The 25,805-nt window shown below is 38.5% G+C and overlaps 3 long non-coding RNA genes and 1 pseudogene across 3 annotated transcripts; all 4 read left to right on the top strand.

The window, feature by feature from the left end:
* Positions 1 to 1,936: 1,936 nt before the first annotated feature.
* LOC131253444 (uncharacterized) lies at positions 1,937 to 2,824 on the top strand. The gene is made up of 2 exons (XR_009175180.1): positions 1,937 to 2,067; positions 2,725 to 2,824. It is a non-coding gene; the product is annotated as an uncharacterized LOC131253444 (long non-coding RNA).
* Positions 2,825 to 4,629: 1,805 nt separating this feature from the next.
* Positions 4,630 to 5,426, top strand: LOC131253441 (pyrroline-5-carboxylate reductase-like; annotated as a pseudogene).
* A 1,827-nt stretch (positions 5,427 to 7,253) lies between these two features.
* On the top strand, positions 7,254 to 7,800 carry LOC131253445 (uncharacterized). The gene is made up of 3 exons (XR_009175181.1): positions 7,254 to 7,345; positions 7,484 to 7,574; positions 7,686 to 7,800. It is a non-coding gene; the product is annotated as an uncharacterized LOC131253445 (long non-coding RNA).
* A 2,280-nt stretch (positions 7,801 to 10,080) lies between these two features.
* On the top strand, positions 10,081 to 11,036 carry LOC131253443 (uncharacterized). The gene is made up of 3 exons (XR_009175179.1): positions 10,081 to 10,139; positions 10,295 to 10,337; positions 10,418 to 11,036. It is a non-coding gene; the product is annotated as an uncharacterized LOC131253443 (long non-coding RNA).
* The last annotated feature ends 14,769 nt before the right edge of the window (positions 11,037 to 25,805 follow it).

Here is a 25,805-nt window from a genome sequence, read left to right as displayed (position 1 = left end):
TATCTATCTTTCTCTCTCTCTCTCTCAATCTTTCTCAATCTCAATACCGATTTGGGGATTTGGGGATTTAGGGATTTAGGGATTTATGGATTTGGGGATTTAGGGATTTAGGGATTTGGGGATTCCCGTTCCGAAAAATTGCCCAAGCCCAAAAAGATCAGCATCGTTGTTGATTCCATGGGTTTTTTGGATTTGGATTTGCCTCATATCCATGGGTTTATGGACGTATAAATTTGGCGAATCCCCAACAAAAAACAAACGTGGGAGATTTTAAATCCATGGATTCACAAATCCTTGCTCCTAATCCCTCACCTCAAATGGCTCCTGTTTTTTACCGCAAAGGTATGTTAATACGGACCTCTAGTCTTGGGTTTTTTTTTTTTTATATTTTTTTAATATTTTTTTAATTCAGTTATAGTGTAGGAAGCAGAGGCTTTATTGCTAAGTTAATCTACTCACTACTCTTCTATTTTGTGCTTCTACAACCAGAGCAGAGCTTTCTCTTTTGGTTCTATATTCAATTTGGGTTTGTTTGGATTCCACCATTTTTTATGGTTTTGCAGTCTGCTTGGGTTTGTTTGGATTCCACCTTCCGATTGTACAGTAATGTTCTGGCTCTAAGGATGGGTATTACATTACTCTTCAATGGCCATCTTGAAAACTCCATTAATCTTAAATGGTTGTTACCATCCGATTCGGAGCATAAAAAAATGGATGGCCATATTCATTTATAATAAAAAAGCAGATTAAGCAATCCATACAGATGATGACTGATGATCAAAGAAATAGTAGCTCACATGTTCGATGAAATTACTCAAAGAAGCTTTTAGCTGTAATCTCTTTATAGATAACAACTATAAATTTGTACAATTGGTGTATTTTTCTTCTTAACCATTTATTTACGAGGCCACAATCAAATTGTTTGGATTTTATATTGCTTAACAATAGCAAATATCTACCGAATCTCTAAATTTTTTAATTTAAAATTATTAAATATCAAGTCCAATCTAGTCAAGTATTCATTTAACCCAACCCAGTTGAACATCGAGTGGAGTCAAGAGTTCTCAGGTTTTCAAAATATGAGATAGTATCTAAGAGCAAAAGAGAATGCAGACTACGAGAACGATACAAGTGTCTACCTATGAGAGCTCGATCTAAGAGTATGAGATAGTAGCTAAGAGCAAAACTTAAATGATTGGCTGCCCAACCAAACATCAGCTTTCCTCCTTCCCCTGATGGCAAGTTTACTTTTTTTCCTATCCTGTTTTGTGACAAAGACATCGATCTTCAAATGGCATCTAACACTACTCTGTGAACTGCTCCAAGCCCGCTAAGTTCATTCTGAAAAAAACCATACTTTATAGTGGGTTGCCTTATGGCCATTCAAGCTATTGCAAACTAACAGGCTTTTTATTCATCTACTTTGATCAAACCTTATATATCATGTACATATAGATGTTCCTAGTTCTCTAAGATGTTTGTTGCACAATAATTGTAATATGATTTCCCACAGATTGGGGACTACTCACTACAACAAAAGTCGGCTTAGTCGACGCTGTGTGTCACTCATCTATCGGTGCTAACTAAGATCGGGCGACGGTTAACGATCAGGTATAAATACCCTCCCAAAAGCCCTAACCCTCATGTTCTACCCTCTCCCGACTCTCTCCCTCTCACTGCCCCCGATGCTCTCTCTCTAACTCTCTCCCTCTCACTGCCCCGATGCTCTCTCTCTAACTCTCTCAACGTTGCGACTCTCTCTCTCTCTCTCTCTCTCTCTCCCCCTTTAGATGCAGCGACAGCCCTCGCCATATCCACCTCTACTATCCCTTTCTTAATCGACCTTCTCTCTATTTCTTCTTTTCCCTCTCTCAATCGACCGCCTCTCTTTGTTTCCCCTTTCTCAATCCACCTCTATTCCTCTAGGGTCTCTCTCTCTCTCTCTCTCTCTCTCTCTCTGTCTTTTACAGACCAGATCTGCAGGATCCGCAGGTGTTGGATTTACACCTCATGTTATAACAGTTAAAGCTGGAGAGGTATGCATTTTTTTTCTTTCAAAACTACATGGTATTCTTGTATCCTTTTATGATTACGTCAAAATGTGATTGTGCGCATGAAAATGTGAGTTCTGTTCTGTAATTTTTCATTGGAATGTGTTATCTGGTTTGACAGCCTCCAACAACTGCTTTTAGGATTTGATGCGTTGCTATAGTAAACCGTTATTTTGTTTTGTTTCTATGCCCTATGCCTGATTATCGTACTCTATGTTGATGTGGTGTATTTTAATTAGATTATTTTTGGTACCAAAATTGTTTAAACCACCCGTTGTTCTTTTAGTTTAATTTATCCATGTTCTGGTTTAGATATTATGATCATAAATGTGTTAAAATTGAAGAGATGTTGAGGCAGATATTCTAGCTTCAAAGGGTTCTTGGTAGTACTATTTTGCTGGAATTCAATTTCTGATTTTAGTCGATTTACAATTCTTTCTAAATTTGGAATTTGGGCTGAAGTTGGGAAAAAGCAGCCCGCTCAATGCAGGTTCTGTTTTCCATTCTGACCCAGACATCAACTGTGAGCATGTTTCGGAAGCCCCAAAAACCATGATTTGGTCATATAATCTGACACATCATCAATTATGATTATGAAAAGGCCTGCAATTTCAATGGCACTAGTTTCTTTGTGGGATTCTTATGATTTGACTTTTATCATTTATTTTTGTAGACTCGGTTCCAGCATGATTAGCAAGTTTACATATCGTTCTTAGAAATTCTAAGTATGCCCGGAAAGGAGCGCATCTCCATTAGTGATGTCTACGAAAAGGTATATGCATGGGACAATACACTTCCGTTTTGGAATTTTGTGTTATCAAATTCAATGCTCTGAAGAATATGTAAATGGCCTCAATTCTATATTTCATACAAAAAAATAAATTATATGCAGTAACTTTCCCCTTTATTACTTACTATGTTTTTCTGATGGATCATTTTGTTTCTCGATTTTACTGGCAGATAATTCAGTGGATTTCACGGATAATCAAGGATGGAGACTCTAGGGCCTTTTTTGTAAGTAACATTCATAAACATGAGCATGCTTTTAAGATCAAAATTTATCCTACAAGTAAATTAAATTGTTTACACTGCTGTTTTGAAATTAATTGTTCACTTCATGCTTGTTTAATTCGTGTCATCATCCTTCAGATCACTTCTTGCACGGTTCGTTTTTGGGGTGTTTGCATTATGATAGTTTTAGGAGTTGTAAGACTCAAAGATATTTCAACTGTTGCTTCAGCAAATCTGATGCACTCTATCCGAAATTCTCTGTGATGCTTCTGTTTTTCCTTCCCCTACTATCTGCAAGATGTGCTAATTGATATGTTTTTGTTCATGTAGATAGCAAAGACTCTGGAGCTTAGTCCAGAGGATGCTGATCCAATCTGGTGAAAGGGTGCCCAAGGCATCCTGTCTTCAAGCAAGGGATTGAAACAAATGATTCAGAGCATAACTTCCGATATGTATGATTGAATGAGAGATCCAAGGCTTGGTCCAATTTTTCTTTTCGGAGCATGCATATCTTTTGGTAGCATCTGGTTCAAAGGAACCAATCAACACAACCAATCGAAGAGGTAAGGTGCTAAAAGATACAATCTAGAATGCCTTTAAAGAGTATTAGAAATTTAGAAGGGCAAATAGTTAACCTCTAGAGTGTTATTTATAAAACCAAAAATATTGCGTTCGTGTGTTTGGTCTGGAGAAAGCTATGTAGGGCTGTCAATGGGCACTGTGATTATGGATACCCAAAGTAGGTGACCCATATTCAGACCTAAGGGAATCAGATTGAGGTCCAGTTGCATTTGGATACGAATCTAAACCCAAAATGATTTTTTAAAAAACAAAAAATTGAAAAGAGGACGTGAATATTATTAATTATTATTTTTAATAAATTGCCTTTAAATCATGTCTCTCCTCTGATGGCTTTTTGTTGTAGGAGGGGAAAAACCATTTTAGGTATGCAAGACCGATTATCTTCTTTTTTTCTCTTTTGAATATTCATATTTCTGTCTTTTTAAAAAAAATGGAATTAGATTGGGGCTTTGAGTGGGTATTGATTAGATTGATTGGGTGTTTGAAGGTTCTTTGTTGCCCTTTTATGAATGCAAAGCTTTCGTCTCAGGTTGGTCTATCTCAGTGGTGGTCACATTTGCTTATGCTTGTCTCTTGAAATCAGATCTCCTATGACAATGTATAGATCCATATAAACATTTTTGTGTTGATGGAAACATATAACAAATATTGATATCCGCAGTTATATTTCTGATCAAATGATCTCATGGCTGTTGTGGTGTATGATTTAGGCATGTACATCAGAACTGAAATTATCCTCTGTTCCATTAATTATTTTCCCTTAATAACAAAAGCAAAAAATCTCCTTTATGTTTTAGACTATAAGAACCCATCTAAGAGGGTCCAAGTTAGGCCCATGTCACATTCATTAACTATCATAACGCATTCAGTAACAGTTGTATTAAGTTGTTGACCTTGTTAGGCATGTGAGTCATGTTAGTAATCATGTATAGTGGGTTTCTTTTCTATTTTATGCAGCCAACTACTTGAGCATTACCTTTCATGTTTGTGGGTGCTTTGTGCATAGTTGTTTGCTTAGAAACTGCCCCTCCATGGCCCTACTTTTCTTGCTCGTTCTTTGGACTGCGCATGTTTTTGTTGGGTTGGAGGTAAAGGAGACTGTCTTGGCATTGTGTGGTATCAATGGAAGTGGACTGAATAAGAAAAAAATGATCATTCTCTCTGTAAAACCTCAAGTTGTAAAGGAGGTGGTTTTGGAGTTGAAGCCACTACTTTCAAGGAAGAAACTTCTCATGTCCATTGCTGCAGGAACAAAATTAAAAGATTTGCAGGAATGGGGCCATGGTCGAATAATAACAAAAGAAGTTGAAAAACTTGTAGTGTATTTTTGGAGCAATTGGCAAGATATGGAGAGTTGACGAAAAATTCTTTGACGTAGTCACAGGCTTGAGTGACAGTGGACCAGCATACATATTTCTAGCAACAGAGGCTATGGCTGATGGAGGAGTTGCTGCTGGTCTTCCACGAGATCTTGCATTGAAGCTAGCTTCCCAAACAATTTTGGGAGCAACTGCTATGGCTATCAATTCAGGAAAGCACCCAGGACAACTCAAAGATGATGTTGCATCACTTGCAGGAACTACCATTGCTGGTGTTCGTGAGTTGGAGAACAGCGGATTTTGTGGAACTTTGATGAATGCAGTCATTGCTGCTGCCAATCGGAGTCGAGAGCTTTCAGAGAGGTAGTTCTAATATAAACATCTTCCATTTTCTCCATTGTAGATTCGTTCACACGATTTAATTGCATGTTCTAGAAGCCGAAGGAACAGATTTTTTTATTATGATGCCCCACACAGATATGGATATTGATGTGTATGCGGAAATAGATGTCTCATACATAACATGTTATTGATAATCAATTTTGTAGTTTTTACTTGAAACATTCAAAATAAAAAATAAAAAAATTGTGCTGAAATTGACATGTTTTTTCTGTCATATTTTTGCATATGCTGCATTTGGCAAAAATTTCCCTTCCAATTTCATAAAACCTATACCATGTAACAATTTTATTATGTACTATATCTAGCACTTAATAAATTTTCTTGTTGGATTTGTTTCAAAAATGCTATGAATAACTTGCAGTTAAATTACAGGATCTCATCAACAGAGTCAAAGGATACTGATCCATCAGTTTTAGTAAATGGTCATTTTGACAGTCCACTTGCTTCTCCTGGTGCTGGGGATTGTGCTTCATGTGTTGGTGGGTTTAATGATATTAACTACTAGCTTGTTCCATTTTCTATGTGCTTTTTTCTTTTTGAGCCTTTCGTTGATATCTTATTTGAACTTCAAACTTACGGTCCAATTACATGATTTGGAGCAGGTTATTGACTGTTTTAACAAGGCACTGGAGGGCTCAAGTATAGATCTGTCATAAGCCAGTATCTCTGTGTAGATTGATCTTGGGAAACAAACAATTACATGACCGCCACTGCTAAGGTAATTTTTTCTTATTCCCTAGTTTTAAGCTTTTTTTTTTTGTGCTTCCAATGTGGGTGGTGCAGCTGGGTTAGCATTTATTGAGTCTTTCTTGTTATATATATATATATATATAGAGAGAGAGAGAGAGAGAGAGAGAGAGAGAGAGAGAGAGAGAGAGAGAGAAACACGAACACACACACACAAACACACACACACACACACACATATATATGTGTGTGTGTGTGTGTGTGTGTGTGTGTGTGTGTGTGTGTGTGTGTACTGGAGGATTTCCTCACTTTCATGAAAGGACTCATCTCCTTTCCATTATATATTCTAGGCACTCCGTATGCAAGAGCTGTTCAGGTACTTCCAATCATATTTCAGTAGAAATATTTCAGACCCTTTTCATGCATAGATACCATTTTCTTAGGTAAGTGTCATTTACACCCATCTTTTTGATGCACACACCATTTTCTTCTAGTTTTGGTATTATTACAGTACCTATAGTGCACTACTCTACTATCAATAAATAGAATGATGGGGTGTTTACAAGAGAGGCACAGGGTTGTAAACATCTCTCTTCCATTTTCCTTTATCATTTGAAAAGACTAAGGTTGTAGTTTACCACCATTTTTGAAGGGTGGTGAATTATCCACACTAGGCATATATGTAAGGAAATCCATGGGCATATTATGGTTGATTGAGAGTCCAAAATGATGCTGCCCAAATGATCCTAACCATCAGATCAGTCTGATATTGAGGTTGTTGTCTATCCCAAAAAGTGCCACTTAATTTGAAATATCCTGATTCTGATACATGCATCACATGTGCAGGGTGCATGGATCACCACCATTTTGAGACTGTTAGTGAACTACCACCATTGGTGTCATTTCAAATTAGATATTTGCTCCTTTTACTTTCTAACCAGAACTTTTGACTGACTCTGTGTGTGTGTATGCAGGCTAGAGCAAGAATATCTTCTACAGTGAAAGCTATAGTTGAAGAGAGAAGATCAAAGGGAGAGAACTCTGCTGGTAATAAGAAAAGTGATTTACCTTCTACTCTCTCCAACTTCTTGAAATGCGGAAAAAGCAATGGATGATGATCTGTCTTGGTTGAATGGTTTAAGCCATGAAACCAATGAATGATGTTCAGGAACCCATAAATAGTTGGTTATGGACATTGATTCTGTTTTTCATTGGTCAGGAATACTTGCTAATGTTTCAGAGGCTTGTAAGCAAGATCTTGACCTTATGTGTCCCAACCATTGCAGTAATTCGGTGAATTTCTACAAAGGAGATAAATTACAATTGTTATCTCTAGCTAACTCCAATTCTAACATGTTTCCAAGTTCAAGTGATTGCATTTTTTTCATAATCTTGGAATTAGTTTCTAATACAAGGTGACTGTCCAAACAGAGGACATGCAGTTGGCACAGGCTGCATTTTTGCATTGGCACATGACTATCGGCTCATGGCCTCTAACTATGGTTATATTTTCATGAATGAGGTGATAAAAATCACCAAGGGTGCATTTGGATGTGTTATTGAATTGAATTGCAATAACTATTGGATATGTTCTTTCATGACCAAATTGTAATTACATTTTATTTTTTTAAAGTCACTGCAATTGCAATTTGGAGCCTAGTTATCAATACTTGGGAAGGTATATGCAATTCAGAAGTCAGAAAATAACTTAAGTTTAATTTTCATATCCGCTTTCAATATACCATGGCCATGTTGAAGTTTGGATTGAATTGCAATGGCTAGTATAATAATTTGTTACTAGTTACCATTGAACAGATTGTCCCAAGGTTAATCTGTGTATGTTGATTGCTCTCTGGGGACCAAAATGTGTCCAGAAATGGATTCATCCACACATGAGTGAACCATTGTTCTGTCCATTGGATGGTTTTCATGTCAAAAATCCAGCTCATTCATCAGGTAGTGTACACTTTGCACATGCCCTAGGCCAAAAACTGATGTTGGTCTGCTACATGTCAAAAATCCAGTTCTGTGTTCTCGGTTGGTGCAGTTTGGCACAACAGATTTAAGGTTTTCAAAGGTAAAATGTTTCCAAAAATTGTTTGTTGGAGAAAAAATTCTCAAATTTTTGGTGATTAGCTGTCGCCATCTGGAACAACGGAATATACTTTTGATATATAATTCTATAAGTGTAACTTTTGATAGGGTGATACTAAAGGACCTGCCAAGGCTAGCGATGGATTCTCAGGTAAACATTTTTTCTCAATATCACTTGCTTACTGAAAATATAAATCTTGAAATTGGATATTGTAATGCTATTTAGTGGCATTTTTGTATGGATGCAAACCTTTTTTTCTTCGAAGGGCATAATTTGTATGTCAGACTGCGAATGGGACATTATGTTTTCTATTGCAATCAGTTGAAGCTATAGGTAGAATTTGTATGTCAGAATCCATGGAAATAGGGGAATTGTTAGGGCAAAATTCAAGTATAACTTGCCACCCAAATCAATGGTACTTGTGTAATTTCTGCTTGCATATTTAATTCAAATTTTCACTTTTTCATTGGTTTGTCTAGAGATTCAGTTTTTGAACCTTGTTTCTTTGTCTATGCAGAGAAATAAGGCGTGGGTTTTCATTTACCCCAACAATATATGAGGTAATGCTTTGATCTTTTGGAATGGTTTTCTTTGATTATTTTTTTTATTTTAATATTATTATTTTTTAAATATTAGAGTGTAATTAAATTCAGAGTTGTTGTAGATGCTAATAGATTTACTTCGAGTGGACCGCAAAGTGACCCCATGGGTGGTGGCTGCATGGCATCCTCCTTGGTACAATAGCTATTCATCACACTATCAGGAATTTGAATGCATGAGGCAGGAAATGGAAGCACTCTTGTATCAATATGGTGTCGATATTGTCTTCTCGGGTCATGTAAGTGCTTTTTCAGATTTGTTCTTGTGGACCAAAGAAAGCTTTTATCCTAATGAAACAAATGATATTGTTTTCTTCTTTCTTTCCTCTTCACTTGTACATGTGCATAAGTTTTCATGTGTGGATAATATTATAAAGGACTCTGGAGGCCTCTTGGGTGGGGAGAGGAAGGGTAGAAGGAGCAGATCAGTGTATGGTCTAAGAGAGGGGTTGTGGTGGAGTGAGACTCTAATGTTTGGGTGAAGGAGGATTGGTGGGGAGGGGAGTTGTCTCAGTGGAGTTAAAGGATATGCTGACAGGATTCTAGTGGATGTTTACAGCAGCATATGGGCCAAACCAAGTAGTGTAGAGACGAGATGTTTGGAACATTGTTGGGATAGAATAAAATGGTGGGACAGATTCATGTAGGCAACCCCAATTAATTGTTATCTCCTGCTACCAAGCAAATTGTTAATTCTAATGTTTTGTTTCTCAACTCAAGTGCTTCAAATGTGAGGAAATCGCTTCCTACTTTTCTGAACACTAGTATATAAATAAAAATGGCAGTAGTTAGCGTGTTGGTACACACACACCCCACTGTTAGCCACACCCCACTTAGGAATTGATAGCTATGTGCATGCACACTTATCCTAGTTAATAAAATTTCCTTCTTAGTTTTGACCAAGAAAAAAGAGATGTCCAGATGAGCGGAATTCACCCAACTATGGTTCTTGTGAAAGTACATGATCACTAGAAATGTGCATTGTTTATGGGTTAGATTTTTTCTCTGGAAGTTGGGAGTTTTTGTTCTGTTTTTACTTGGTTTCATTCCAAATGCTATTGCTTTTTCTTTCCAGTTTCTTATTCCATTTTCAGTTCATTGATTGATGATTCATGTCGTTCAATTGTTACATTATTTGGCTGTGACCCTCCTAAGGTTGGTCTCACAAAATAAGCAGTGCCAAAATTGTGGTGTTTGTGGGGGGCATGGTATAGGTTGCTTTGGGTGTGCATGTCTCAGATTCTACTATGCATTTATTTATTATTTTGAACATTATTTTGGTAATCTAAATTTGTAAAATTTTCAGGCTCAGAAAGTGGAATTGAAGACAAGACCATGGGAGCAGTTGTTGTCATAATCTCACTGGGGTTGCTATTGGTGGTGATCTCTTCTGGTGAGTCTGGTTATTTAAGCACTAAGGTGTGTTAGCTGACTGTTTTGGTCATGGGAGCAGGATGTTCTTCCTTATTTATAGTCTTCTATCATTGCTGACTTTTTTCTTATTTCACTTTCCATTATAACTGACAGTTCTTATTTTTGCACTGCCAGTGGGTACGCTTTTTGGAAGATGTGTCTGTGAATTACATAGTTGGTAATGGATCTTATTTCTAGTCTTCTATCATTGCTGACTTTTCTTGAATATCCAGTTTATAAAAATATTTCTGGCAACAGGAGCGAAGCAACCTGACTATCTGGTTACTGCTGATGATGTTGATTCATACCTTGCCATTGAAGTAGAGCCCCTTGATGGCAGGAACAGGATGGGATTTCACTTGCACACATTTAGTAGATAAAACACCCTCCCCAGTGATTTTCTATTCTCATTTTCAAAATGTTTCTTGTGGTTAGCTGTTCAATTTACATTTGGAACTTCAAACATTGTTACAGTGAGGCAAATGCATTTTAGCGGCTGGCCACAAGGGTATTTTGATGCAAACATCAATTGGGCCCTCAGTACCACCACTCCTGGAAGAGTAAGTCATGTATCCTTGCCGTTTTGTTTTGTTTTGCAGGTCAAGTGGAGCTTGCTGCCGTAGGAGTTTCCATTGCTGTATTTAATCAAGTATCAAGGGTTCCTATCTTCAGAGGATTTTTTTGACGCTACTCGCGTTGGGAGTACCATATAGAGGATTTTTTTTTTATATAAAATTATTTAAGACCATTTTCAATTTATTATTAAAAATATTATAAATATTTTTTATTGTGAAGTAATATAGATTTTGTTTAATATTTAGTTTAAATTGTATTGCAACATTTTTTATGTTTCAAATATTAAAAAAAAATACAGGTTTCAATTGAATTATGTTTCAGCATTTTTACAGGTTGAGAAGTGGGTTGATCCAAAATTCTGTTGACAGTGTAATCTCTAATTGCTTTATGTTGAAATTTTCAGCATTTTCATATGTATGTTACCCATGTTAAAATCTGAAACTTTCAGATCATATGACTGAATTTTTGAAATTTTATGTTTCAGGGACGATCCTTCACAGAATTTGATAAGATATGTAAGTGCAAGTTTTCCTTCTTGATCCATGTATATCATCACTAACATTGCATCTAGCTGAGCCATATTTTTTCTGTAATAACAGCCTACTCTTTTTGTGAACAAAGAGAGATAATTCAGAATTAGCAGAGACAGATGGGCTGACAAGTTGTTCAATAGAAAATTTGAAAGGTTTGATATTCAAACAAGAAGTGTTGTAGTCCTGGCATATTGCTGATTGGAAATTTGCAGCTGACCAACTTGTTAGAACAATTCCAGATAAATTAATAGTTCACTGTAAGGAGTAGTTTTCCAAGTTTTCTATCTTTTTTCTTTCTGTTATGTTTGGTATTCTTTTCTCACTGGGAACATTCAGCCTTTTGACGCCACTCGTGCTAGGAGTAGACCATAGAGGATTTGTTTTTATTTATTTATTTACATTTAAGACCATTTATTGTAATATATTTTTTCTTATTGTGTGGTAATATAAATTTTGTTTAATATTCAGTTTTATTTGTATTGCATCATTTTTATGTTTCAAATATTTAAAAAATACAGGTTTTGATTGAATTATATATAATAAAAAAAAAAATTAGTGGATGCTAGGGCCTTTCAAATTCATACAAAGGCTTCTCCCGGCGCTTGTGTAGAAATCTTACGGTGCTTTTTTGCAAGAAAAAGTGTCCACAAACCATTTTTACCGGCGCTCTATGTGATTTTTACGGGCGCTTTTTCGCGTCGGAAAAACATACAATTATCGGCGCTCAGAAAGGCGCCGATAGAAGTTCCCTAGCGCTGCCAATACTTTTAGCGACATAGCCATTTATTGGCGCTTGACTAGTGCCAATAATAGAATCACCGGTGCTTTTTGGGACTTATAGCGGCGTTTGTGAGCGCCGCTAAAAGTCGCATTTGTTGTAGTGACTACACACATCGCCTTTCTTGGATTCTACTTCTTGACGAACATTATTGTAACAACCATGCCACTTCTTGGTGGTTACTACTGCACACATCGCCTTTCTTGGATTCTACTTAACAAGCATTATTGTAACAACCATGCTACTTCTTGGTGTTTCTTCTGTCATAAACCCACTCACTAGCGTGAATATCTATGGCGCGAGCTTTCTAATACCTCTTGGTGTGACGGTCTACACTTTAGCTGGAGGGCTGAAAGCCACCTTCTTGGCAGGCTACATACATTCAGTAATTGGTATGCAATCTGAACAAGCAATTCCTTGTTGTTGTGGCTATCTGTATGTTGTTTATGTAATTCCTTTCCTAATGTCATTTGCATATGGTGTGATGGTCTACACTTTAGCTGGATTTGGGTTACATTCAACAATGGGGCCTCAATTTGTTATTTTGTATACTCTTTGTTTTTTAGGGTAATTTGTATTGTCTGGGTTGCCAACTTGCCATGCATTTATGCCATATGGTGGATGAGAACCAGACATTAAGAATTGTGTACTATTTGAATTCTAGCTCATGTTTTAATGGTAGCTACATTTTAGACAACAAATGCTACAAATGTCACACATTTGCTGGTTAAATGGGACTCAACAAATTTTATTTATTTTTATTTTTATTTGTTAATTATTCATTTACAAAAGCAAAGGGTGAACTTGTGAACACATGGTGGTGATGTCCATACATCTCTCCTTCATGTTCTGTGAGTATGCATCATCATCATCTTTTTAAATTTTGCAACATTAACTATTAGTATAACTTCAGGTAAACCATGAGAAAGGCTAGTGTTGTACTCAGTGTGAATTGTCTCTAGCTTTTAAGAACATTGAAAAGTGGAATTTCATTAGAAGCAGGTAAGGCGTATATCCGATTCCTATATCATGCTATTGCGGATGAGAAAACTCATTTTTGTCGTCATAAGAGGATTGATCGTAACAGTATGGTCATCATGCACATAGACAGAAAATGCTTGCAATGAATGTTTATGAGTACTAGGTAATTTTGGAGTCCTTCTTGGTTAGGGTCTGGGCTAAAAGTATGAGTGCTGAAGCCGACGCTTTCGAAGTCTGAACTCATTCTTTTGAAAAATAGAAAAATGGGAATATTAGTAAATATGGATTTTCTTGTTAAGAAGAAAATGGAAGATGGATTGAAAAAACATAAAAGAGATTTTTTTTCCTTCTTTTTTACTCTTTTTTTACTCTTTTTTTACTCTCGAGGGAGAGTGGGGGAATGAAGTGGACGTGTGAAATTTGAAAATAGCGAGTGTCTATGGACGCGAATTAGCTAATGAACGCGACAGTAGTGAGTTTGCAATAGATTTTTGTCTGAAAGTTGGCTAGAAGCAACTTTTCTTCTGTATATATTACATATGGAAATCCCAAGTTAGGGGGGAAAAATAATAAACTAAGAAATAAGAAAAAGGAAAGAAAGAAGTCCTGGCATTGAAAAAGCTGAGGTGCCACCAAGCGTCAGAACTGTGCTCTGTCATGAGAAATGTAACAACAGCTCTGAGGGGTATAACTTAAAAAGTGGCAATTTTAGTTATTGATTTCTTTTTCTTTTTCTTTTTCTACATTAGTTTGAATTTACCCCAGTGCTAGAATTATTCAATCCAAAAACATGCCCCCGACTGAGTTTCATGTCTTATTTGTGGTTCAAATTAATATTTGCCTGTATGTGGGTATGTCTAGTTGGTTTAATCAGCATTATCGCTTTGGTGCCTTTTTTCTCTAAGCACCATGATGTTTCTCAGCTTGTCTTTGTTTTTTTCTAGTGTCCTTTTTTTTTTAATAGATAATCAACTATCAGATCAGTTTTTTGTGCTGCATTGAAGGGGCTTACTGAAGTTAAGCTAACAGTCAGGTACGAGAAACTCCCTACCAAATTACTAGTAACTTGAGGACAAGAAAGGCAACTATCTGATGAAATGAGAGATGATCATTTTGGTACTGCCAATCTTCAATTTTTTACTAAAAAGTTTGACTGTTATCATTCCAAATGTCTGTAATCTAGCTACTTCCATATCAAACTAGGAGATGTTATCTAGTAAACTAGTATTATGTTTTTCACATTGTCCTTAAATGGATTGTGTAGCATAAAATTCTAGTTTATCAAGCTTTTCTGGTATGTCCAATCTCTCACATTGAACATGATGTAGTTTATTTCTTTGACTTTGATTTAATAAAATGATGAAAGTTGCATAAGACTTTGAAAGGTTTGGGCATTGTGTTCAAGTAGAGATTTCTCGCATTGATAGTTCTTTAAAAATAAAATGTATTGATCTGTTTAGCAATACAATACTTCAGTTATTCTTCAATTTGGTATTGTGCCTTATGTTTAAATTGGGAATTTGGTGTGTTAGCTAAAGAACAATAGTTTTCCATATTTCAAATGTTTCCTTCTTGGTATGCCATTACTTTATTTTGAATTCATGTATGACTTGATGTTGAAGTTTTATTTTCTCCATACAATAATATTTCTGGTGCAATTGGAGATCTGAAATGCCTACTCTCCATGTACGTGTCTTCTATCTCTCAATTTGGTTGATAACATTTATATATAAATTCATTGTTTTCTCTAATGTTAGTAGATGGGTGATTTTCTTGTAAGTTATGGATTCTTTGGCGTTATTTTTGTTGCTAACATTTTATGAGTGGGTTTGTGGGTGTTGCCCTCAGGATTGGTCTTTCAACGACATCTATGGGGATATACCATTTTCAATTTCAAAGTTGAAAAAGTTGGAATTCATGTAAGTCACATTCTTTTATAATGTGTTTTACTTGCATGGGAAACCATTGTTTCTGTAGAAATTTTCTATTTGATTTACATTTAGCAGGAAACCGGCGTCGACTGAAATCTCACGACTCGTCGGGCAAATCAAATCACTGCACTAATTTCTCTTCCTCGAGAAGGCCAAAAGTCCCCTCGCCGCCATTTCTCTTTCTCTTTAAAATGTACTCATTCTAGAGTGAGCGGCGGTGCAAGCTCTGCGTGTGCCAGAGGTGTCACCTTATTGAGGGTTGATGATGACGATCTTATTGAAGAAGATGGCCATTTAAAGGTATGTATATATATATATATGCTCACACACACAACTAATGGATGGGAATTTTAGGTATGATGTAGATATGTTATTTATCATTAGGGCTGCTTTTGCCGGGTTTGATGCAGAAATTGTTGCCAACTTCATAAAAAGACAAATAGCATCAGTGGCCACAAATTGCAACCTGGATTTAAACAAGGTTCGAGATGCCGTCAATAATGCTAACAGAATCCTCGAGGTCAGATTGTTGATTGGACCTGATTTTATTTAAATGATCTTGATAATCCATTTTATTTAAATGAGCAGACCCGAATGTGCGTCGGAGCTATCTGGATGTTGAGCGGGGGTCCCTGGAAGGTGGGAATTGCTGTTATGACCATGATGGAGCTATCCATTTCCTATGGACAACATTGGAGTGGCCTGGCCATTTGGACAGGCCGTGTTTATATCTATATTTGCCGAGACCACACCATTAACCTATAACCTAAACCTATTCACAAATCCCGAAACCTATAACTACAACCTAAACCTATAACCTAAAACCTAAACCTATAACCTAAACTCAATTCCCTAAACTCTAACCTACAACCTAACCTAAACTTATACTTATAACCTAAACCTATTCTCAAATCCCAAAATCTATAACCTAAACCTTAACCTAAACCTATAACCTATAACCTGAACCTATAACCAAAATGCAATTTCCTAAACCTTAACCTATAACCTAACCTAAATCTATTCTCAAATTCCAAAACTTATAACTATAACCTAAACCTTAACCAAAAACCTATAACCTATAACCTAAACTCAATTCCCTAAACCTAAACCTATACTTATAACCTAAACCTGTTCTCAAATCCCAAAACCTATAACCTAAACCTAAACCTAAACCTATAACCTATAACCTAAACTCAATTCCCTAAACCTTAACCTAAACCTAAACCTATACTTATAACCTAAACCTATTCTTATAACCTAAACCTATTCTTAAATCGTAAAACCTATATACCCTAAACCTAAAACTTAACCTAAACATAAACCTATAACCTAATGCTATAAACTATAACTTAAACCTAAAACCTAAACCTAAACCTACACTTATAACCTATAACCTAAACATAAACCTAAAACCCAAACGTAAACCCGATCTTGAACCCGATTTCCGAAGCCTAAACCTTAATGTATTGTCAAATCCCTAAACCTAAACCTACACCTAATCCTAATCTCAACTCCCTAACAAAAACCTAAACATAAACTTGAAAACCCAATTCCCTAAACCTTAACCTATAACATAACCTAAAACTAAACCTATAACCTACACTTATAGCCTAAACCTAAACCTAAACCTATAACCTTAACCTAAACATAAAACCTAAACCTAAACCTATACTTATAACCTAAATCTATTCTTATAACCTAAACGTATACTTACAACCTAAACCTATTCTCAAATTCCAAAACCTATAACCTAAACCTAAACCTTAACCTAAACCTATAACCTATAACCTAAACCTAAAAGCTAAACCTATACCTACACTTATAACCTATAGCCTAAACCTAAACCTAAAACCCAAACGTAAACCCAATCTTAAACCCGAACCCGATTTCGTAAACCTAAACCTTAACATAATCTCAAATCCCTAAACCTAAATCTACATCTAATCCTAATCTCAACTCCCTAACCTAAACCTAAACATAAACTTGAAAACCCAAACCTAAACCTGATCCCGAACCCGAACCCGATTTCTTAAACCTAAACTTATAACCTTAACCTAAACCTAAACTTATAACTTTAACCTAAACCTAAACCTATAACCTTAACCTATAACCTTAACTTATAACCTAAACCTATAACCTAAACTCAATTTCTGAAACCTTAACCTATAACCTAACCTAAACCTAAACCTATAACCTGAACCCGATTTCCTAAACCTAAACCTTAACATATTCTCAAATCCCTAAACCTAAACCTACACCTAATCCTAATCTCAACTTCCTAACCTAAACCTAAACCTAAACTTGAATACCCAAACCTAAACCTGATCCCGAACCTGAACCCCATTTCCTAAACCTAAACTTATAACCTTAACCTAAGCATATTCTCAAATCCCAAAATCTATAACCTAAACCTAAACCTAAACCTAAACCTATAACCTAAACTCAATTTCCTAAACCTTAACCTATAACCTAACCTAAACCTAAACCTGTAACCCGAACCCGATTTCCTAAACCTAAATAGTAGGAGGTATAAGGAGGGAAACATGCTCAATGAGAAAATCAGTAGCCTTACCAAGGCTTATTATGAATACCATGCAATGAGTACTGGGCGCCATACCAAGGCAATGCATGAAGGGACTTATATAGCCAAATGCAAATGCGATGCAAAGTAATGCCAGTGCTCATATCCAATCCACATGTCAAATACATTTCCAGTCATAAGGAAATCACCGGGGTCCATTACACTACTGAATGACTACCACTCTATAGACCTGTACAGTCAAACGAGCGTAAGAGACCTCACTATCTACCTATGGACAGCCAATCACCAACAAGGCTTGACGGTAGCAGACCCATTTCATGAGCTATTCAGACTCATCCTAATAATTTCCTCCCTCAAAGGCGAATAAGGCCACATCCCTGTCCAACTGACTATACAACAGTGAGAGTCGCGGCCTACAGGTGTAAGGCCCTCGTGCGCTCATGTTTCCACCTGATCACGGCATTGGAGCTGATCCTTGTACCATGGAAGTTTTGAGAATTTCACCGTGGGCATCCTATGCACCCGGTATGCTTAAACATCATTTCTAGTGTCCACACGTCCAGCCATCCACGAATATCCCTGTGGAGGCAAGGCCTTGATGAAGTGAGGGCAAATGTCGATCATACTATGCAATATCAAATACATGAATCAAACAAACAACCATGCATCATACCCAAACATCCAATGTGCTCAAGAGGGAAAAACTCCATCCCTCACAATATCTTGCCCAATGACATAACCATGACCAATCACATCTCAGCCAAGCGTGCATATGATGCATATAGGAGTGGGCCATGAAGATGAATAAGAAATGCCATGCGATGAAGATGTTCTCCCCTCCTAACCAGTGGGGTCTAGGTTCTTAGACCGTTTCCCAAAAGGAATGCAACCTCAAGTGGGGGCCTAATAGCTTGGGGTAGCACACGAGACTAGATAGATAATGGCATGGGCCTAAATAATAAGAATGGGCCTAGCAATGGTTTATGGTGGACCTTTAACCACCCATAGAAGCAAGAATGGGCCTAACAAGGGCCTATAGGGGCATATTAAGGTGGGCATTCAACCACCATTGTTCCCTGAAGGCGGCCTAATAATAATCTGCCAAGGATCAAGGCCCGTGGCCCGAGCATTACCATAAGAAAGAGATGGGCAAGTATATACATATAGATACATCACATGTTGGGCCTCGATAAAGTGGCCTAAGGCTATACATAATTCATAAGTCCAATAGGGTCAATATATAGCCAAATCCACAGGCAATAATATGGGCTCGTAAGGAGGGTTAGGGCCTAAATATAAGGGCCACCAATTCCATACATTGTGGTGGGCATAGTGGGCAACCCATTACTCCAACACATGGGTGAGAATCATATTCAAGATAAGCAAGTTGGGCCTTACAACCTAGTCCAAGAATTTAGTTGTTTTGGTGAGCAACCAAGGCCCCAACCACTCATACATTCTAGCCCACTAGCCCAACAGAATACCATGGAGAATACAACCCAAGAATCCACTGGGCCTATTAAAAGGGTTCCAACCCAGTTGGGCTTACAAGGAGCCCAAAAATCTGGTTACATATAAGTACCCATATAGCCCAACCAAGGTGGGCCTCAATGATGCATTAATTAAACCCAAAATTAAGGGTGTAAAGGCATGAATTTTCCCTACAAAATCCTCACAATATGGTGGGATATACAACACATCTAGGTGGGCCCACAAGGTAGGCTGGAGGGCCAGCCAAGGTTGGACACCCCAGCCTAGGCGTCCCTGCCTGATGGGCCACTCCAGGCCGCACCAACACCAGAACAAGGGCCCGATCACTCTAAATTTTTACTGGGTGACACGTCCATAAGTGGGTCACACCTCTACAAAATTTCAAAATTTTTGGACACCTAAAAATATTTTAATTAATTTAAATAAAACAGTCTGTCCAGAAAATCGGACTGACCTGGACGTCCCAATGTGGTGGGCCAGTCCGGCCCTTGCCACGGTGTATACAGGGGTCCATTGGCCCCAAAATTTGGAGGTGGGTCCCACCATGGGTGGTCCACCTCTTTATAACTTTTCATAATTTTTAGACATCCAAAAGTATTTTAATAAATTTCAGAATTCTAACCTATCTAGGGTGGAATGTTGCTGGAAAAATAGCTGTCCACCGTCCTGAATTTGGGTCATCCAAATGGGTAGGTTCTGGGCCTCCAAAATTCCTGAAATTTGGGCCCAAAGTCCCTCATTAAGCCTAAAACAAGGTGAGAAATATGGCTCACCTTCTGAGAAAATATTTTTATAATTTTATTTTTATGGAACTATGCTACTGGACTGCACAACAGAAATTTCTGGCAACGCACTATGTTAGCCCACCTTTTTGGATGCCCAAATGGGGTCCATTCGCCCTAAAATTTTGCAGGTAAGTCCTAACATAGGTGGGACACCTCTATGAAAAATTTTATAATTTTTGAGGTAGTATAAGTATTTTATTTAATTCATACAAATTATGGTCAGCAATGAATATCCAGAAAATCTGCAAGTGCAGAAAATACTGCTGTCCCATCTTTGGCACGATATGGGATGGGCCTATACTTGCCCAAATTACTGGAAAATTGGTGGGTTTGATGACCCCACATATGAACAGCAAGTGAGGTCCACTGGAGTGGTCCACTTACTCCCAAATCAAGATGGAAAATGAGCATTTCTAACATGCAATGTTGTTGGATTGTCCAAAAATTTCTGGACAGTTAGCTTACTTTGGCCCATCCCCTAGGCCTCAAACATGGGGGAAATGATGTGGGCCCCAATGCACATCAAATTGGGGTCCACACTCTAAAAAACCCTCAAAGAAATTTGAGAGAAAAAGACATACAAACAGTCACAAACAATTACTCAAAATCATTCTATAGATAGGCCTGAAATCTTGACAGCAACATATGCTGTCCATATTTCAGTCCATAGAGATTATCCAAAGGGTTTTGTACCCTAATCCATCAAGTGTGGTCCACCTAGATGGGTCATCAAGATTTCAAATCCATCAGCACACCAAAAACTTTAAGAAAATCCATGTTTGGAGACCACCCAACCCATGCATGTCATGGTAGGCCTGGACGTCCAGCAAGGTGGGCCTGGATGTCCCATTTTCTGATGGAACTGAGTGTTGCAGAACACATCAGTGGGCCAGAAATTTCCAGCAACAAAATGAAGAGAAAGGGAGAAAGATCACGGCCATGGTGGAAGGTTCCGACACTATAAACCTTCCACCTTCAATCCACACTATCCACTATATTGGTGGCTTACATGCATGCCATTTATAATTAAAAAGAGGTGCTGAGGTAGGGATATCATCCCCACCATGCATGCAAAGGTCTAAATGACCTATGAAAGGTTAGATCTAAGAAAATGCCTCATGGTGGGTCCATGGAGAATGGCTTACCATAGAAGAAGATATGCATGCTCCAGGCCCATGGCCTTGAATCTATAAGTCATGTAGGACCTCCACCATGGATTGGTGGGTCCTACATGCTTTCATTCATGTACAGAAAGGAAGACAAGAGGAAGAAAGGGAGGAGAGTCTTCCTGAAGCACCCCACCTCCAATGGACAAGCTCCAACTCTAAGTGCTAGCTTATATGCTTCAAGGGAGATGTTTTAATGGTGTAGATGGGGGTTTGAGGGTAGGAATGAGGGGAAGATAGGAGAAAGAGTTGCTGGAAATGAGGGAAGGTGGGGACGTCTCCACCATGGAAGGAGAGAAATGAGAGAATGAGAAGGAGCGAGAAGGGAGAGAAAGGGGTATAGCAAAGCAATCATTTGTTTTCTAGGCTAGGGAAGAGGGTTGTAATCATAGCACATGGGGGGGGGGGGGGGGATGGGTTTATAGATAAGGTAGCCTACTACCTAGGCTAGGGGTAGGTATGATAGGTGCTAGGGTAGGGTAGGTAGGTTGTCTAGATAAGGGAGCTTGGTGGGACCCACTCATGAAAAACGTGCACATGGGTAAAGTGGGCCCCATATCATGATTAAGGGTCTAAAATGGTGTGGGCCACAACTTTTGATGGACATGTTGGATTTATGCACAAGACACAGCGTTGGAACCGCAGGGATGATGTGGTCGCAATGGCATAGGTCTCAGGTCAATTCGAGTCGAGTCTATGTGACCGAACTCAAGGATGACCGCAAACACTATCCAATGGTCGCGGATTGTCGGAATTTGACCGGTTGGACCACGGGACCAAAATAAACAAAATGCATACTCTCACACATGCATGCACACATGCGGACTCGGGTCGGATCTCACAGCTCTTATCCCCAACCTCTTACCCATTCCTAGTAATTTTTAAAAAAATTTCTTCACCTTGGATAAACTTGTAGTTTATGTTATATCATGAGACTTCAATTTGTTAAGTTCTATTTTTAGACCATGTTTAATAGATTTAAATTTTTTTCATTTTAGTCTCAAGTTTTACATTTTTCTTTAGAGTTATTTCTATTTTTTATTTTAATGCTTTATATTTCTGATTTTTCTTCAAGGCTTTCACTGACCTGAAACAACTTTCTATTCTCACCTTTTTCTTCTTCTACTTCATTAGCTAATTGTTTGTTTTCAGTCTTACCATGACTAAGCTTCTTGAGGACTTTTAAGCTTTCAATATACAACTAGTCATAGGCTTTTTGTGGACAGTCATTTCCATCTTTTTCATCTTCTTCCTCTTCTTCCTCTTCATCATATGAGGATGTGTCACACCTCAAACCCAGAAATTGGATTCACTGGAATCCCAATCGCCGAATCCGGTTCCAACAGCCTCCGTAGTACCCTATTCTCGGCTCCTAGCGTCCATACGCCAGATTCCGATCTTGGGATCCTACAAGGAGGATTTTCCAATGTACATTTAACTCATAATAAGCATAACCACAAGATTACCAAATTCACAAAGGCAACATCATCGTCACATATCCACTAATATAATCGTTTGAGTACAATGCCGAAAGGGAAATGCATAAATTGAAAATCAATTTCTAGAAGACCGCTGCATGCTCCAAGCTCAACACTGCTACAACCTAACATCACCTGCATGCATCTATCGTGCATAAGCTTATAGAAAGCTTAGAGGGTGGTGTAAGTGTGTGCGCAAGGTAAGTACCAAGTGTTCAACACAATGTCATAATCATATAATGTCAAAACAGGCACAACGTCATGTATCATATGCTATCAGAGTAAGCGAAAATACTAACAAATCCATGAGTCAAGCAATATCAGAATACGCAATACAGATCAACTATATAATTGAGGAACAATATCAGAATACACGATACAGATTAACTGTATAAATGAGGAACGATATCAGAATACGCGATACATTTCAACAATAAAAATGAGTAATAAAGAGTCAAATATCAGATGCCATATCTAAACCATATAAATGCAGAACACGGTAACCCAAAATGCCATATGCCGCGAATGTAATGCAATATGCGATGCGAATGGAATGACCATGCCGGAGTGTGAAGTCGGGATGATAGTACGTAGTATCGCAGGCTATGGGGTCCATTACAAGGGACTTATATCCAAACCAGTCCCATACCTAAATTTGGATAGTCAGACTCAATGTGGTAAACTCCTGATCTCAGGTTAGTCACACGCCCAACCGAAATCATGGCCATGCGAAGGTACACAACAATTAGTTGCGCACCACCAGCCCGAGTGGATAGTGAATGAAATGAATGTATGAGTATGCAACTCTTACTCAATAAGTCCATATATCAGTACAGTTCCTCTCTGGGAAATCACCGGAGTCTATTACACTCCAAACCAGGTTACCGCTCCATCGCGTGCAACAAAGTGAGTGAAAGAGACCTCACTATCCGCCTGCCAATATCGGGCTCGACTCGTTGATAGTGGACCCATTCCATGAGCTGGTCAGACTCAGCCTAGCATTGCTCCCTCCTCTCGGGCAGGTAAGGCCGTACCCCCTTCCAACCGACCACAACACAGTGGGAGATGCGGCCTAATGGTATACAGCCCTCATGCGCTCATGCATCCACTCGGTTTAGACGTTGGAGCAACCTCTGGAACTAAGAGGGTTTAGGGACTTTTACCCAGGGATATCTATAGCACCGCATGTAGAACAGATTTTCGGTGTCCCATCTGGTCATCCACGGAATATCTGTAGAGTTTACGCCCCTAATATCGCTAGGGCGTATAGTAATCACAACACACAATGCAAGATGCATGAGTCATACAATCTAGTCATGCATCAATCATGCGCATACCATGCACTCATGTGAGATAGCCTTGGCCTATCAAAGAGTCTCATAACAACATGCTCAATGACATATGCAATGATCAACCACATCTCATAACAAACATGCAGATTATGCGCATGGGCATGTATCATGATGCTATGCTATCATGTACTCATAATCGATATCAATAACCAACAATGCTATCATATACTCATAATCGGCCTCGACAATGTGGACATTTAACCAACATTGCCCCCAAGGAATGGACCACATAGAGTCTAACATATAGTAGATCCATGGCCTCACTCAAGACCTTAATACACATCATGATAGGCCTCTCACATAGGCCTAATATACATCACAATGGGCTCCATCGCCTAGCCCTCAAATGCACCACAATAGGCCTCATCACATAGGCCTCATGTATATCACATAAGTCTCGACATCGGCCTTGGCAATCGAAATCGGCCCTGACAATCGAAATTGGGCTCAACAATCGGAATTGGCTTATATAATCGGCCTCGACAAATTGAAATCGGCTTCGATACTCGGCCTCGACAATCAGCCTCGATCGGAATCGGCAATCAGTCACGATAACCGGCAAATCGGTCACGAAAATCAAAATCGATCGATACTCAGAATCAGTAAATCGGTCATGATATCCGGTCTCGATCGCTAATCGGTCAATCGGTCACGATAATCAAAATCGATCGATACTCAGAATTAGCAAATCGGTCACGATATCCGGCCTCAATCGCTAATCGGTCAATCGGTCACGATAATCAAAATCGATCAATACTCAAAATCGGCAAATCGGTCACGATATCCGGCCTCGATCGCTAATCGGTCAATCAGTCACGATAATCAAAATCGATCGATACTCAGAATCGACAAATCGGTCATGATAACCTTGATCGATTATCAGTTAATCAGTCACGATAATCAAAATCGATCAATACTCAAAATCGGCAAATCGGTCACAATATCCGGCCTCGATCACTAATCGGTCAATCGGTCACGATAATCAAAATCGATCTATACTCAAAATTGGCAAATCGGTCATGATATCTGGCCTCAATCGCTGATCGGTCAATCGGTCATGATAATCAGAATCGATCAATACTCAAAATCAGCCAATCGGTCACGATATCCGGCCTCGATCGCCAATCGGTCAATCGGTCACGATAATCAAAATCGATCGATACTCAGAATCGACAAATCGATCACAATATCCGGCCTCAATCACTAATCGGTCAATCGGTCATGATAATCAAAATCGATCAATACTCAAAATTGATAAATCGGTCACGATATCCGGCCTTGATCCCTAATCGGTCAATCAGTCACAATAATCAAAATCGATCGATACTCAGAATTGGCAAACTGGTCACGAAAATCGGCCTTGATCGCTAATCGGTTAATCGGTCACGATAATCAAAATCGATCAATACTCAAAATCGGTAAATCGGTCACGATATCCGGCGTCGTTCGCTAATCGGTCAATCGGTCATGATAATCAAAATCGATCGATACTCAAAATCAGCAAATCGGTCACGATATCCGGCCTCAATCGCTAATTGATCAATCGGTCAAGATAATCAAAATTGATCGATACTCAGAATTGGTAAATCGGTCACGACAAGAATGACCTAACAAGGCCTAAGGGAATGTCACAATGAGGACCTCTAACTGACATTACCTATCAAGGTGGACATTCAACCAACATTGCTCCCAAGGAGTGACCCATACAAAGGATCCACACACAACGCAACGGCCATACATACCTTGCATTGGGCCTCAACCATGGGCCTCGAATACATCACAATGGGCCTTGCCCATAGGCCATGAATACGTCACAATGGACCCCGCCTATGGGCCTTAAATCCACAATAGGTGAGCCCTACACATGGGCCTTACATGCATCAAGTGGGCTTCATCAATGGGCCGCACTAATGGGCCTTATACACATCAAGTGGGATACATCATTGGGTCACACTAATGGGCCTCAAGTGGGCTACAAATATATCAAGGTGGATTCCATCCCACGCGTACAGCACGTGTGGGGTGTGCCCCAC

This window comes from Magnolia sinica, chromosome 8, assembly GCF_029962835.1.
Source record: "Magnolia sinica isolate HGM2019 chromosome 8, MsV1, whole genome shotgun sequence".
Taxonomy (NCBI): Eukaryota; Viridiplantae; Streptophyta; class Magnoliopsida; order Magnoliales; family Magnoliaceae; genus Magnolia; species Magnolia sinica.
The sequence above is the reverse complement of the archived record's forward strand: the minus strand, read 5'-3'. Positions and strand labels throughout refer to the sequence as shown.